Below are 14437 nucleotides of genomic sequence, written 5' to 3'. Positions count from 1 at the left end.
AAAAATCAATTATTGTGTGCCAATTTTTGTCATTTTCACAAGTAACACTGTTCTTAATTTTTTTGGCAGTTACATGTATAAAGGAAATGCACTTTTAATTATGTGTATCAGTCTGTTTAACAATTAAGTTTTACGTCAGTACAGAGGCAATGTTTTGATTGGTGCTCCAGCCTTTAAATGTAACAGCTGTTTTTACTTGCCTTCAGCATCTATGAGTAAGCGCTTCATAGTGCGAAACATGTAAGATAGCTGGAACCTTTTTTTGGCGTGTCTTATCCTTCCTATTTTATTGGAATAAAGTGTTTTTTCTACTGTTGCTCAGCAGCCTTCTGTTTTGTTTTTTGCTTTTTTTAATGAAATAGGAAACTAAAAGGTATAGAAGGAGAATGTACGGAATGGAATTAATGAAAGAAATGGGAGCAGTTCTCTCCCCAGTGCATCATATGCAAATATAATACTATAAACAGGTCTTCTCTGCCTCACACATACAACTCCATCCCCAGTACCATATATAGAGAAATATAATACTATAGACAGGTTCCTCTGCCTCTCTCATACACACACAAACCCTCACCAGTACATTATATACAGATATATTTAATACAGAGAGGTTCCCTTTTCCTCTCTCACACACACACACAGCCCCCTCTCCAGTATCTTATATATAGATTTATAATACTTTATACAGGTTCCCTATGCCTCACACATAATATTAACGAGAGGTTCCCTCTGGTTTACACACACACAGCCCAACAACTGCTCTTTAGGAGGGTACATTTCTCAGGAGTGTGCACATGTCTTTCCTACTCAATGGCAACAGTGTTTTGTAACATTATTTGTAGATTTGTTATGCAATGTTGCAAAACACTACTGCCATAGAGTAGTAAAGACACCTGCACACTCCTGAGCTCTTATGAGCATTGAGCCCACCTTTTTTTACTCTAGGTAGGGTTTACTGTCCCTTTAAAGAGCTTTGTTGCTTCCCATAGCACAACACTCAGGATAACCACTACCTACTAATCCCACCCTACCTATAAAACAACTGCTCTATATAGGAGGGTCTATTTCTCTTTGCCATTAAGGAGGCCACACCTGACTCATACCCCTTCTATTGGCACTGCTGCTGTTTATACCCATTGCCCAGGCGGCCTCACCCTGCTTGCAGTGCCCCTTCAAGATAGTGACAGTCAGTAGTGAGGATATGGCAGAACTTCTTGCAGACTCACCCTGGCCAGCTTAGGCAGGTTGGTTCTCGGCAGTGAAGAGACGATCTCCACCAAGATCTCAGGTGGAAGCTGGAGCAGTGAACGTGGTCCCTGCGGTACCTGTCAAACGGAGGTCACCCCAGCCTCGATCCGTACTTCATCCTCCTCCATCTCCAGAATGGTGTCCGGCTCGCTCCCTGTACCCCTCTGCTGCTGCCTCCTCCCGCATATCCTCCGGACTGCCCCACGCCACACAACCTGGCACACAACGCCATCACGGGACAGCCCAAAGAGCGGTTGTGAGGATTCCCCTAAACAGCCACTGACAGACCCGGTTACTCCTGTCCTCGCCCTGAGACTAAGTCTAAAACACGCTATGGGATTCAGAAAAAAACGACAGCTCCGCCCACCTCCAAAGGTTTCTGTTCAACAGGTTGTTTTTCCCTTCCCCACTTGGAACTGTCTAATCAAAGGCAGCAGGTCCCAAACATGCTCCCACATTAGTGACGCCCAGCCCTGGGGAGTGTGTGAGACTGGGACGAGAAGTTGAGGGATTCTTCAATCGTTCTGATACTAGCCAGTGTAGGGAAGTTCACAGATTTACAGGAATGAGAAAGGCTGACTATACGCAATCACAGCTTTGTATATCTTATGTTAAATTCAGATAAAACTGTTTTGCATTTTCATAGTTGCCAACTAAAGGACTCGGAGGAGAATCCCTGGGACTAGGGTTGTCACCTCAGCCATGTTTTCCTGGATACTTATGAGTTACACATGCTGCAGGGTGTGCAGGGAGGAACATGTATTGTGTTTCTGGACAGCAGTATTCATATTCCTCCCTGCACACCCTGCAGCATGTGTAACTTATAAGTGCTCTGTATTTTAAGGGACGGGTGGCAACCCTACCCGGGACAGTCCAGGACATTTAAATGGCCAGGACTGGGCCCCAAATTCCGTGACTGTCCCGGAAAAAACGGGACAGTTGGCACATATGCATGGCTGAGGTGGCAACCCTAGTCTCAAAGGCGGCATACGAGTTAAGGAGCAGCAGTCTTAAGACCGCTGCTTCTTAACTCCTGTTTCCTGTAAGCCTGAAGGCTTGCGCAGAAACAGATCTATTTGGGCCATGATAAATCGGCCCCATTGTGTGAACCAGGTACTTCTCATCCGGTATTTTAATGGAGCACAGCTGCCAGCTGGCAACCCTACAGTGAGTCTATACTCCAAGGGAGAGCTGTAGAGAACTTGGAGGATAATACAAAGTAGGATTCCCCTAGACCTTGATAAATCTAGCCCAAAAAATGAACTTCACAGCAGGGATAGCTGTATTCCTTCAAGAAAAAACAAACAACAAAGACGTTTTTTTTTGTTTTTTTTACGAGTAATGATCTTTTAAAAGAACTTTTCAAAAGAATATTTTGGAAATATGAATAAATTAATGTAAAAGTTTAAACGAATCGGAGTACTAAATCCATGCTTCTGTCAATCAGTACAATTTTACTTTTTTTTTTCCTTCGCTAGTAACTCTGGCCCATAACAAACGTGGTAAAAACGACTTTTGCCCTTGACAAAAATGGCCGACTTCCGGCTCTTTTGTTAATACGTTTTTAGGTCACAGTTCAACACGACCAATCAGCATCCGGCGCTGTAATTTCAAACTGATTTTGTAGTGCGTTTGTTTATTCTGAATAGTTCTTGTCCTAACCTTGGATTGATTAATAGAATTGAAACTGAATCGCTTTTAGTCCTACACATTAAGGTAAGTAGAATTTACCGATCTGTTTATAGGGACAGAACTTCCTCGCTGGCATTTGCGAATTAACCGTTGGAGAGGAAAGAGGCTCGTGCCAGTTTCCCGTTCTAAGTCGCTTGCTGTAAATAAAGCAAGAGCCTGAAAACAGCTGTGCAGTGCTGCATACGTCATAGACTGTGCATAATATCATTTAAAAATAAGTAAACAATGTGAATCGTGGAATTACTTGCTTTAAATCTTAATCATTCTAAATCTAAAATGATAAAGGTTAAGTAGCTTATCATAAAACCAACGTTTTAAAATGTAGGCTAAGATTCAATTTGCTAATTATTTTGAGACAGGGAAATTGTATTATAATATAGTATACAAAACGATTTGCTAACAAGTCACTCAGATGTTGACAAACCCGATAATCCTATACATTCATTTATTTATAGGTTGGCACTGTTTTGGGATAATGCATTACTGCATACTAGGAAGTAAATCCGCATATAGAGATCACGTTTTGACGTTTTTCTCTTGAAGGGAGAACCCAGTAGTATTTCCAGAAATTTAAAATGCAAAGTGATATTTTCATGTTTTTAACCCGAGCTTGCGCTACTAAAGTGAACGTTGCAGGCTCAACGATACAGCTTGAGTTTGTCACTCTCAAGATAGTTTGTATTTTCTGATTTTAAAGCAACAAACATTACATGCTTTCATTCATTATACAAAAATGTTTTTTGCAAAACAGGTAGTGTCAGCTGAAAGTCAAAATATAATAGGTCTCATGTATAGGAAATAAGGAAAGGGGGCCATTTCATAGTGTTAACAATATATTTGTTTGTATTGATAAAGCTATTGAAAGGGAAAAAGAATAATATGAATTACATGTCTTTTGCCCAAGTGGTGGCTGATAAAACTGCCACAGTTCTATTGGTGGTCAATGAAAGGTTCCACAAGCATCAAAAATATTTTCTCTGTTCTTTCCAGCACAGGAGGACTTTTTTTTGGGGGGGGGGGGGGGTAGAAGGAAAAAAAAAAAACAGCTTTAATAAATTAACTTTTAATAATATCCCTTGAAACACAGTTCCCCCTTCCACACCACCACCAAAATATATATATATATATATATATATATATATATATATATATATATATATATATATATATATATATATATATATATATATATATGGACGTCCTTACTTAAAGGGATACTAAACCCAAAATTTAATGATTCAGATAGTACATGCCATTTTAAAGTGAAAGTTAACCATAGCGTTTTTGAAACGCTAGGATTGACTGTTGAAACAAATAAAGGGCACTTTTATTCATCGAGTATAAGATACTTCATGCAGAAAGTGCCTTTATTAGTTTTAACCGTTCGCCGTTCTTAGCTGATACAGCAGCCCACGGCCAAAACATTTTTTTGCAAAAAGGTGACATTTTCTTAAAGTGAATGTAAATTTTGATGTTTAAGTGCCCGGTTTTTAAAACTTTGATTAAAAACAGGGGCACTTTAATTCATCAAAATTTACATTTCACTCCTGTTGTGACAAAAAACTTACCTTTTAAACTTCACAGCAGCTCAAGCTTCCTCCGGTCTCACAAGCCATGTCTGATGTCAGAAATGATTGATAGGTCATCCTCCAATCACAGATTCCCCCCCGGGGGATTCAGTGTCTGATTCACTGCTGTGATTGGAGGAAGCCAGATACCTCATTTTAGACCCAGGAAGAGGCTTTGAAACAGGTGGAGGAAGCTGGAGCTGCTGTGAAGATTAAAAGGTAAGGTTTTTTGTCACAACAGGAGTGAAATGAAAATATTGATGAATTAAAGTGCCCCTGTTTTTAGTCAAAGTTTTAAAAACCGGGCACTTTAGCATCAAAATTTACATTCACTTTAAATCCGGTTTGGCGTCCATGGGAGCCGGATTTACCGCACGGCTATTTGCTAAGAGGTGAAAACGTCATCTCTTAGCAAAATATTTTTTTGCCGTGGGCTGCTGTAGCAGCTTAGAACGGCGAATTGTTGAAACAAATAAAGGCACTTTCTGCATGAAGTATCTTATACTCGATGAATAAAAGTGCCCTTTATTTGTTTCAACAGTCAACCCTAGCGTTTCAAAAAGGCTATGGTTGACTTTCACTTTAAGCAACTTTCTAATTTACTCCTGCTTTAATCTTTTTCGTTCTTTTGCTATCTTTATTTAAAAAAACCAGGGATTTAAAGCTTAGAAGCCAGCCCATTAAAGATAGCAAGAGAACAAAGAAAAATTGATAATAGGAGTAAATTAGAAAAATGCTTACATTGCATGCTCTATCTGAATCATTAAAGAAAAAATGTGGGTTTAGTGTCCCTTTAAAGGAACATTAAAGGGACAGTTCACCCAAAAATGTTCTCCCATTTAAAGTGTTCCCAATTATCCATTTTACCTGCTGGAGTGTATTACATTGTTTACAAGTAGCTCCTTTGCCCCTATTTTGGCCTTTGAAATAGCTGATTCAGCTTGTGGTTTCCCAACCTATACTGAAAGTTTTTATACTGGAGTCTCAGCTATAGCCTAAGTAAACACAGCCAGCAGAAGAAATTAAACTCACAGTGGGGTGCAGGATAGTTAAAGGGACACTGTACCCAAAAATTTTCTTTCGTGATTCACATTGAGCATGAAATTTTAAGCAACTTTCTAATTTACTCCTATTATCAAATTTTCTTCATTCTCTTGGTATCTTTATTTGAAATGCAAGAATGTAAGTTTAGATGCCGGCCCATTTTTGGTGAACAACCTGGGTTGTCCTTGCTGATTGGTGGATAAATTCATCCACCAATAAAAAAGTGCTGTCCAGAGTACTGAAACCAAAAAAAAGCTTAGATGCCTTCTTTTTCAAATAATGATAATAGGAGTAAATTAGAAAGTTGCTTAAAATTGCATGCTCTTTCTGAATTATAAAAGAAAAAAAATTGGGTACAGTGTCCCTTTAAGTAATGATAATTTTCCATTGTTCTCTCTATGTATTGAGCTTTACTTTTCCATACAAATATAAGATAAGGAAGCAAGTGTGTACAAAAAGTGATAACATAATGAGAAATGATGTATTACCTGAAGCTCAACCCCTTGTAATAGGCAGTGGTTTAAAAGTACAAAACTAGTTACTTCATATACACAAATAAACATGAAAATGCAATTTCTCATACATTTTATACCCTGCAGCTGGTATAACAAGTCATTGAATATACATTAATATAAAAACAATTTTACAGTGTACTGTCCCTTTAAGTATAGTTGTATTGCTTAATCAATAAATGCACAATAAGAAGAAGACAATGCTAAATACTGTTTGAATATCAAATAAGTAGTAGATTAGTTACATTTCCCTTCCTAATGCTTCATATGACAGCCAATCACAAAATACATATAGCCTTTGAATCTTGCACATGCTCAATAGGAGCTGGCGCCTCAGAAAGTGAGCATATAAAAAGATTGTACACATTAGGTAATGGAAGTGAATTGGAAAGTTGTTTGAAATTGTGTGCTATCTGAATCGTGAAGGGTTAATTTTGACTTGACCCTTTAAAGGACAGGAAAGTAAAAATTAAAGAGACATGAAACCTAACTTTATTTCTTTCATGATTCAGATAGTGCATCTGTTTTTAAACTTCTATTATCTAATTTGTTTTGTTCACTTGTTATCCTTTGTTTAAAAGGATACTTGGGTAATCTCAAGAGTTGCTGATTGGTGGCTGTGCATAAATTCCTGCGGTTATTGGCTCATCCAATATTTTTTTTTTGTTTTGTTTTTTGCCAGCTAATTCCCAGTGGTGCGTTGCAGTTTCTTCAACAAAAGATACCAAGAGTATGAGGCAAATTAGATAATAAAAGTAAATTGTAAATCATATATCTGAATCGTAAAATAATTTTTTTCATGATTCAGAAAGCGCTTACCATTTTAAAGAACTTTCCAAATTACTCCCATTATCCAATTTGCTTTGTTTTCTTGACATCCTTTGTTGAAAAATATACATTGGTAGGTTCCGAAGCAGCAATTCCCCACTGGAAGCTGGCTGCTGTTTTGGTGGCTGCACATATATGCCTCTTGTCATTTTCTCATCTGTTGTGTACGGCTAGCTCCCAGTAGAGTATTGCTCCTCCTTCAACAAAGGATACCAAGAAATGAAAGCAAATTTGATTACAGAAGTAAATTGAAAATTTATTTAAAATTGTGTGCTCTATCTCAGGGTTCTTCAAACTTTTTTCCCCAAGACCCAGTGCAATGATACCACATACAGTCACAACCCTATTTTTATGCTTTGTCTGAAAATTTCTAAAGTAATATATACAATATAGCTTCCATTTTTTGGATAGTGACTAAAATGTGTACATACTTGATTCCTAATTGTAGTTAAACTTGAAAGTGTTGCAAAAGGTAATATCATACACACCACACAGAGACTCTCATACAACACACCACCCACACTCTCTTAAAACACACACACAAGTTGTGACCCAGTAATGGGTCCCGAGTCCCGACCTGTGGTTTGAAGAACCCTGCTCTATCTGAATCACTGAAGAAAAAAAATTAGGTTTCATGTTCCTTTAATTTAAAACAAGTTTTTTTTAAAGGGACAAAACTCAAATTTGTTTCTTTCATTATTCAGATAGAACATACAATTTTAAACAACTTTCCAATGTACTTCTATTATCAAATTTCTTTGTTTTCGTGTTATTATTTATTATTATTTATTTGTATAGCGCCGTCAAATTCCGTAGCGCTGGGTACAATGATAGGGGTATACAATGACAAGGATTTGTGATAAAATACAAAACATAACAAAACTGAATACATCTAGTACAGGAGGAAGAGGGCCCTGCTCCGGAGAGCTCACAGTCTACAGGTTTAGGTGCAGAGACATAAGGTTGGGGTAGCTTGTCACATCGGTTGTAGTTGCAGCAGTGAGTCAGGCAGTTCATGTATTAGTTTGGTTAGGATGAGAGATGGAGGAGAGATGGTAAGCCTCTCTTAATAGGTGGGTTTTCAAGGAGCGTCTGAAGCTACACAATGTTGGAGACAGTCTTTTTTGTTTAAATATTTTTTTATTGGGTACATTGGTTTTGCAATAGAGCAACATATAATCAATGCCACAGATAAACAGTTTCCAAGAAATATACAAAGTGTCCGGACAATGACCCATCTTTTCTAAGGGTTTACTGGAATGGACAATAAAAAGGAATAAACAAAATTAAAGCTATAATTGCACATGCATATCAATGGACAGGATGGGCTAAGGGAGATGGGGATGGGGAGGGTAGACAGGAGGGGTTGGGATGGGATGTGAGTAAAGGTATCCTATCATAATCGTATCATTTCAGAATATCTCTATAGATCTGATGAACAAAGCAAGATAAGTTAATACAATACATATTTCTAGTCATTTCAGTCTGAGTAACTACATTTTCAAATGTTATTATAAAGCCTTTGTTCCCATAAGAATAGTATATTAGTTATAAGGTCTTGGTTGCCTAGATAACAGTAGTGCATTCTCTCAAGTGAGATGGTGTGGTTTACTTCTGAGACCCATTGGGCTAAAGTGGGTGTCTCTCGTGTTTTCCATAATCTGGGGATCAAGTTGGAGTCTTATGGAGCGGGGTAGAGAGTTCCAGAGGACAGGAGCAGCACATGCAAAGTCTTGGAGACAGGAGTGGAACGTAGACATAACAGGAGTGGAGAGACATCGGTCAGAAGTTGATCGAAGAGGATGGGATGGGGAATATTTCATGAGAGAGGAAATATAGTTGTGAGTTAGACTGTTGAGTGCTTGTAAGTTAGGGTTGATACTTTAAATTGTATTCTGGAGTGTGTGGGGAGCCAGTGTAGAGACTGGCGGAGCAGCTGATGTAGATCGGCAACTTGGATGGATGAGTCTAGCAGAAGCATTTATAATAGATTGGAGGGAGGAGAGGCAGTGTTTTGGAATGCCATTTAGAAGAAGATTGCAATAATGCAATGCGTGACAAAATGAGGGAACAAATAAGTATTTTTGTAGTTTTTTTGAGTAAGGAAGGGACAAATTCTGGAAATGTTGCGTAGGTGTGAACGGCAGGATTTGGTAAGTGCTTGTATATGTAGGTTGAATGTGAGTTCTGAGTCAAGTGTAACCCTAAGACAGTGGACCTGGGGTGAGGTGTTGAGAATAGTCTCCAACCATCAGAAATGTCAGATACTGGATGTCTCGAATAGGGGGGAATAAGAAGCCGTTTAGTTTTGGTCAGATTGAGTTGAAGGTAGTGTGAAGACATCCAAGTGGAAATTGCAGAGAGGCAGTTGGAAATCTGATTGAGTAAAGAGGGAGAGATATCAGGAGAGGAAAGATACATTTGGGTATCATCAGCATTAAGTGGTTAGAAAAATGAAATATTAGCGCACACTAGGTCAGAATCAAATATCAATACAAAAGTGATTACAAAATGAATGATATACAAATCGTATACTCAGTCGTACACAATGTGCAATCAATTGGCTGTAGATAATCGATAACTGCTTAATGACTATCAATCAGATAAACCTAAAAAAAAAAAAAAAATAAATAGGACCTGGTATCTCCTAACATATACTGCCCTTATTCAATTGATTTAATTAATATGTTAGATCTTAATAGATAGATTACAGATACTGGGGAATTATATTCCCCCTAGAAATATATATTTGCAGAATATATACACACCAATTGTGCTTACACAGATACTTAGTAAAGAGTTCAGAAAAAATGTGTTTCCCTTTTCGTCAGTTGCAGCTTAGTGTGTAATCCGGGTATCATGGTCCCGACAAAGAGTAGCAGCTGAAAGATATAAGGAACACAGCGCCCACCGATTCAAGGTAGTATAAAAAAACAAATTTAATATCAGCGCAATTAAGCATACATTGCACTTACAACTTGGAGTTGCAACACTGTTCAAAAAAACTTTTAGTCTCTCACTTAAGCACCGTTACACCACAGGAAAAGTTCCATATAAGTCTGGATACACTTGCAAAAAAACTGTTAATGGATTCATCCTACGCGTTTCGTTTGCACAACGAGCAAACTTCTTCAGGGGTATTTTTCTCTTGTTAGGTGTATCCAGTCCACGGATCATCCATTACTTGTGGGATATTCTCCTTCCCAACAGGAAGTTGCAAGAGGATCACCCACAGCAGAGCTGCTATATAGCTCCTCCCCTAACTGCCATATCCAGTCATTCTCTTGCAAGCTCTCAACATAGCTGGAGGTAGTTAGAGGAATGTGGTTAAATATAGTTAGTTTTTTCTTCAATCAAAAGTTTATTGTTTTTAAATGGTACCGGAGTGTACTATTTTATCTCAGGCAGCATTTAGAAGAAGAATCTGCCTGCGTTTTTCTATGATCTTAGCAGAAGTAACTAAGATCCACTGCCGTTCTCACATATGTCTGAGGAGTGAGGTAACTTCAGAGGGAGAATGGCGTGCAGGGTATCCTGCAATAAGGTATGTGCAGTTAAGTTTTTCTAGGGATGGAATTTGCTAGAAAATGCTGCTGATACCAGATTAATGTAAGTTAAAGCCTAAGTACAGTGATTTAATAGTGACTAGTATCAGGCTTGCTATCAGAGGTATATACTCTTATTAATGTGCAATATAAAATGTTTGCTGGCATGTTTAATCGTTTTTATATATGCTTTGGTGATAAAACTTATTGGGGCCTAGTTTTTTCCACATGGCTGGCTTTATTTTTGCCTAGAAACAGTTTCCTGAGGCTTTCCACTGTTATAGTATAAATGTTACAGTTGGTGCAGTTAAAATTACAAACTGTGACATTCAGCTTCCCTCAGCAGTCCCCTGCATGCTATAGGACATCTCTGAAGGGCTCAAAAGGCTTCAAAAGTAGGGGCTGTGGCAGTTGTTATGATATTTTTTGTTTTGTTAATCTGTTTTTTGTATTAAGGGGTTAATCATCCATTTGCAAGTGGGTGCAATGCTCTGCTAACTTGTTACATACACTGTAAAAATTTCGTTAGTTTAACTGCCTTTTTTCACTGTTATTTCAAATTTTGGCAAAATTTGTTTCTCTTAAAGGCACAGTAACGTTTTTTTATATTGCTTGTTAACTTGATTTAAAGTGTTTTCCAAGCTTGCTAGTCTCATTGCTAGTCTGTATAAACATGTCTGACATAGAGGAAACTCCTTGTTCATTATGTGTAAATGCCATGGTGGAACCCCATAGGAGAATGTGTACTAAATGTGTTGATTTCACTTTAAACAATAATGATCAGCTGTTATCTTTAAAAGAATTATCACCAGAGGATTCTGACGAGGGGGAAGTTATGACGACTAACTCTCCCCACGTGTCGGACCCTTTGACTCCCGCTCAAGGAACTCACGCTAAAATGGCGCCAAGTACATCAAAGACGCCCATAGCGATTACTTTGCAGGACATGGCGGCAATCATGGATAATACCCTGTCAGCGGTATTAACCAGACTGCCTGAATTCAGAGGAAAGCGCGATAGCTCTGGGGTTAGACGTAATACAGAGCGCGCAGATGTTTTAAGGCCCATGTCTGATACTGCGTCACAATATGCAGAAGCTGAGGAAGAGCTTCAGTCTGTGGGTGACGTCTCTGACTCGGGGAAACCTGATTCAGATATGTCTACTTTTAAATTTAAGCTTGAGAACCTCCGGGAGTTGCTTGGAGAGGTTTTAGCTGCTCTGAATGACTGTGATACAATTGCAGTGCCAGAGATATTGTGTAGACTGGATAAATACTACGCGGTGCCGGTGTGTACTGACGTTTTTCCAATACCTAAAAGGTTTGCAGAAATTATTACTAAGGAGTGGGACAGACCCGGTGTGCAGTTTCCCCCCCCCCCCTCCTATTTTTAGAAAAATGTTTCCAATAGACGCCACCACACGGGACTTATGGCAGACGGTCCCTAAGGTGGAGGGAGCAATTTCTACTTTAGCAAAGCGTACCACTATCCCTGTCGAGGACAGTTGTGCTTTTTCAGATCCAATGGATAAAAAATTAGGTTACCTTAAGAAAATGTTTATTCAACAAGGTTTTATCCTGCAGCCCCTTGCATGCATTGCTCCTGTCACTGCTGCTGCGGCGTTCTGGTTTGAGTCTCTGGAAGAGGCCTTTCAGACAGCTACTCCATTGACTGAAATACTTGACAAGCTTAGAACACTTAAGCTAGCTAATTCTTTTGTTTCTGATGCCATTGTTCATTTGACTAAACTAACGGCTAAGAATTCTGGATTCGCCATCCAGGCGCGTAGGGCGCTATGGCTTAAATCTTGGTCAGCTGACGTGACTTCAAAGTCTAAATTACTTAACATTCCCTTCAAGGGGCAGACCCTATTCGGGCCTGGTTTAAAGGAAATTATTGCTGACATTACTGGAGGTAAGGGTCATACCCTTCTTCAGGACAGGGCCAAATCAAGGGCCAAACAGTCTAATTTTCGTGCCTTTCGAAACTTCAAGGCAGGTGCAGCATCAACTTCCTCTGCTACAAAACAAGAGGGAACTTTTGCGCAATCCAAGCCGGCCTGGAAATCTAACCAGGCCTGGAGCAAAGGCAAGCAGGCCAGAAAGCCTGCTGCTGCCTCTAAGACAGCATGAAGGAACGGCCCCCTATCCGGCAACGGATCTAGTAGGGGGCAGACTTTCTCTCTTCGCCCAGGCGTGGGCAAGAGATGTTCAGGATCCCTGGGCGTTGGAGATCATATCTCAGGGATATCTTCTGGACTTCAAAGCTTCCCCCCCACAAGGGAGATTACACCTTTCGAGATTATCTGTAAACCAGATAAAGAAAGAGGCATTCTTACGCTGTGTGCAAGACCTCCTAATAATGGGAGTGATCCATCCAGTTCCACAGATGGAACAAGGACAGGGATTTTATTCAAATCTGTTTGTGGTTCCCAAAAAAGAGGGAACCTTCAGACCAATTTTGGATCTAAAGATCTTAAACAAATTCCTCAGAGTTCCATCGTTCAAAATGGAAACTATTCGGACAATCCTACCTATGATCCAGGAGGGTCAGTACATGACCACAGTGGATTTGAAGGATGCTTACCTTCACATACCGATTCACAAAGATCATCATCGGTTCCTAAGGTTTGCCTTTCTAGACAGGCATTACCAGTTTGTGGCTCTTCCCTTCGGGTTAGCTACAGCCCCAAGAATTTTTACAAAGGTTCTGGGGTCTCTTCTGGCGGTCCTAAGACCACGGGGCATAGCAGTGGCCCCTTATCTAGACGTCATCCTGATACAGACGTCAAACTTCCAAATTGCCAAATCTCATACGGACATAGTGTTGGCATTTCTGAGGTTGCATGGGTGGAAAGTGAACGAGGGAAAGAGTTCTCTATCACCCCTCACAAGGGTTTCCTTCCTAGGAACTCTGATAGATTCTGTAGAAATGAAAATTTACCTGACGGAGTCCAGGTTATCAAAGCTTCTAAATTCCTGCCGTGTTCTTCACTACATTCCGCGCCCTTCGGTGGCTCAGTGCATGGAAATGATCGGCTTAATGGTAGCGGCGATGGACATAGTGCCATTTGCGCGCCTACATCTCAGACCGCTGCAATTATGCATGCTCAGTCAGTGGAATGGGGATTACACAGATTTGTCCCCTCTGCTAAATCTGTATCAAGAGACCAGAGATTCTCTTCTCTGGTGGCTATCTCAGGTCCATCTGTCCAAAGGTATGACCTTTCGCAGGCCAGATTGGACAATTGTAACAACAGATGCCAGCCTTCTAGGTTGGGGTGCAGTCTGGAATTCCCTGAAGGCTCAGGGATCGTGGACTCAGGAGGAGAAACTCCTCACAATAAATATTCTGGAGTTAAGAGCAATATTCAATGCTCTTCTAGCTTGGCCTCAGTTAGCAACCCTGAGGTTCATCATATTTCAGTCGGACAACATCACGACTGTGGCTTACATCAACCATCAAGGGGGGACCAGGAGCTCCCTAGCGATGTTAGAAGTCTCCAAGATAATTCGCTGGGCAGAGACTCACTCTTGCCACCTATCAGCGATCCATATCCCAGGTGTAGAGAACTGGGAGGCGGATTTTCTAAGTCGTCAGACTTTTCATCCTGGGGAGTGGGAACTCCATCCGGAGGTGTTTGCTCAATTGGTTCATCGTTGGGGCACACCAGAATTGGATCTCATGGCGTCTCGCCAGAACGCCAAGCTTCCTTGTTACGGATCCAGGTCCAGGGACCCAGAAGCGACGCTGATAGATGCTATAGCAGCACCGTGGTTCTTCAACCTGGCTTATGTGTTTCCACCGTTTCCTCTGCTCCCTCGACTGATTGCCAAAATCAAACAGGAGAGAGCATCGCTGATCTTGATCGCGCCTGCGTGGCCATGCAGGACCTGGTATGCAGACCTGGTGGACATGTCATCCTTTCCACCTTGGCCTCTGCCTCTGAGACAAGACCTTCTACTACAAGGTCCTTTCAATCATCCAAATCTAATTTCTC

The 14437-nt window shown here is 40.1% G+C and overlaps 1 protein-coding gene across 1 annotated transcript in view; it reads left to right on the top strand.

Moving 5' to 3' along the window:
- Nucleotides 1-2850: 2850 nt before the first annotated feature.
- SGO1 (shugoshin 1) overlaps nucleotides 2851-14437 on the top strand; it is a 143600-nt gene continuing 132013 nt past the window's right edge. Inside the window, exon 1 of the mRNA XM_053714222.1 lies at nucleotides 2851-2964. The gene's annotated coding sequence lies outside the window, so the exon portion shown is untranslated. The remainder of the gene's footprint in view (nucleotides 2965-14437) is intronic.

The sequence above is a fragment of the Bombina bombina genome, chromosome 5 (genome assembly GCF_027579735.1).
Source record: "Bombina bombina isolate aBomBom1 chromosome 5, aBomBom1.pri, whole genome shotgun sequence".
Classification (NCBI taxonomy): domain Eukaryota; kingdom Metazoa; phylum Chordata; class Amphibia; order Anura; family Bombinatoridae; genus Bombina; species Bombina bombina.
This window is presented reverse-complemented; position numbering and strand designations above follow the sequence as displayed.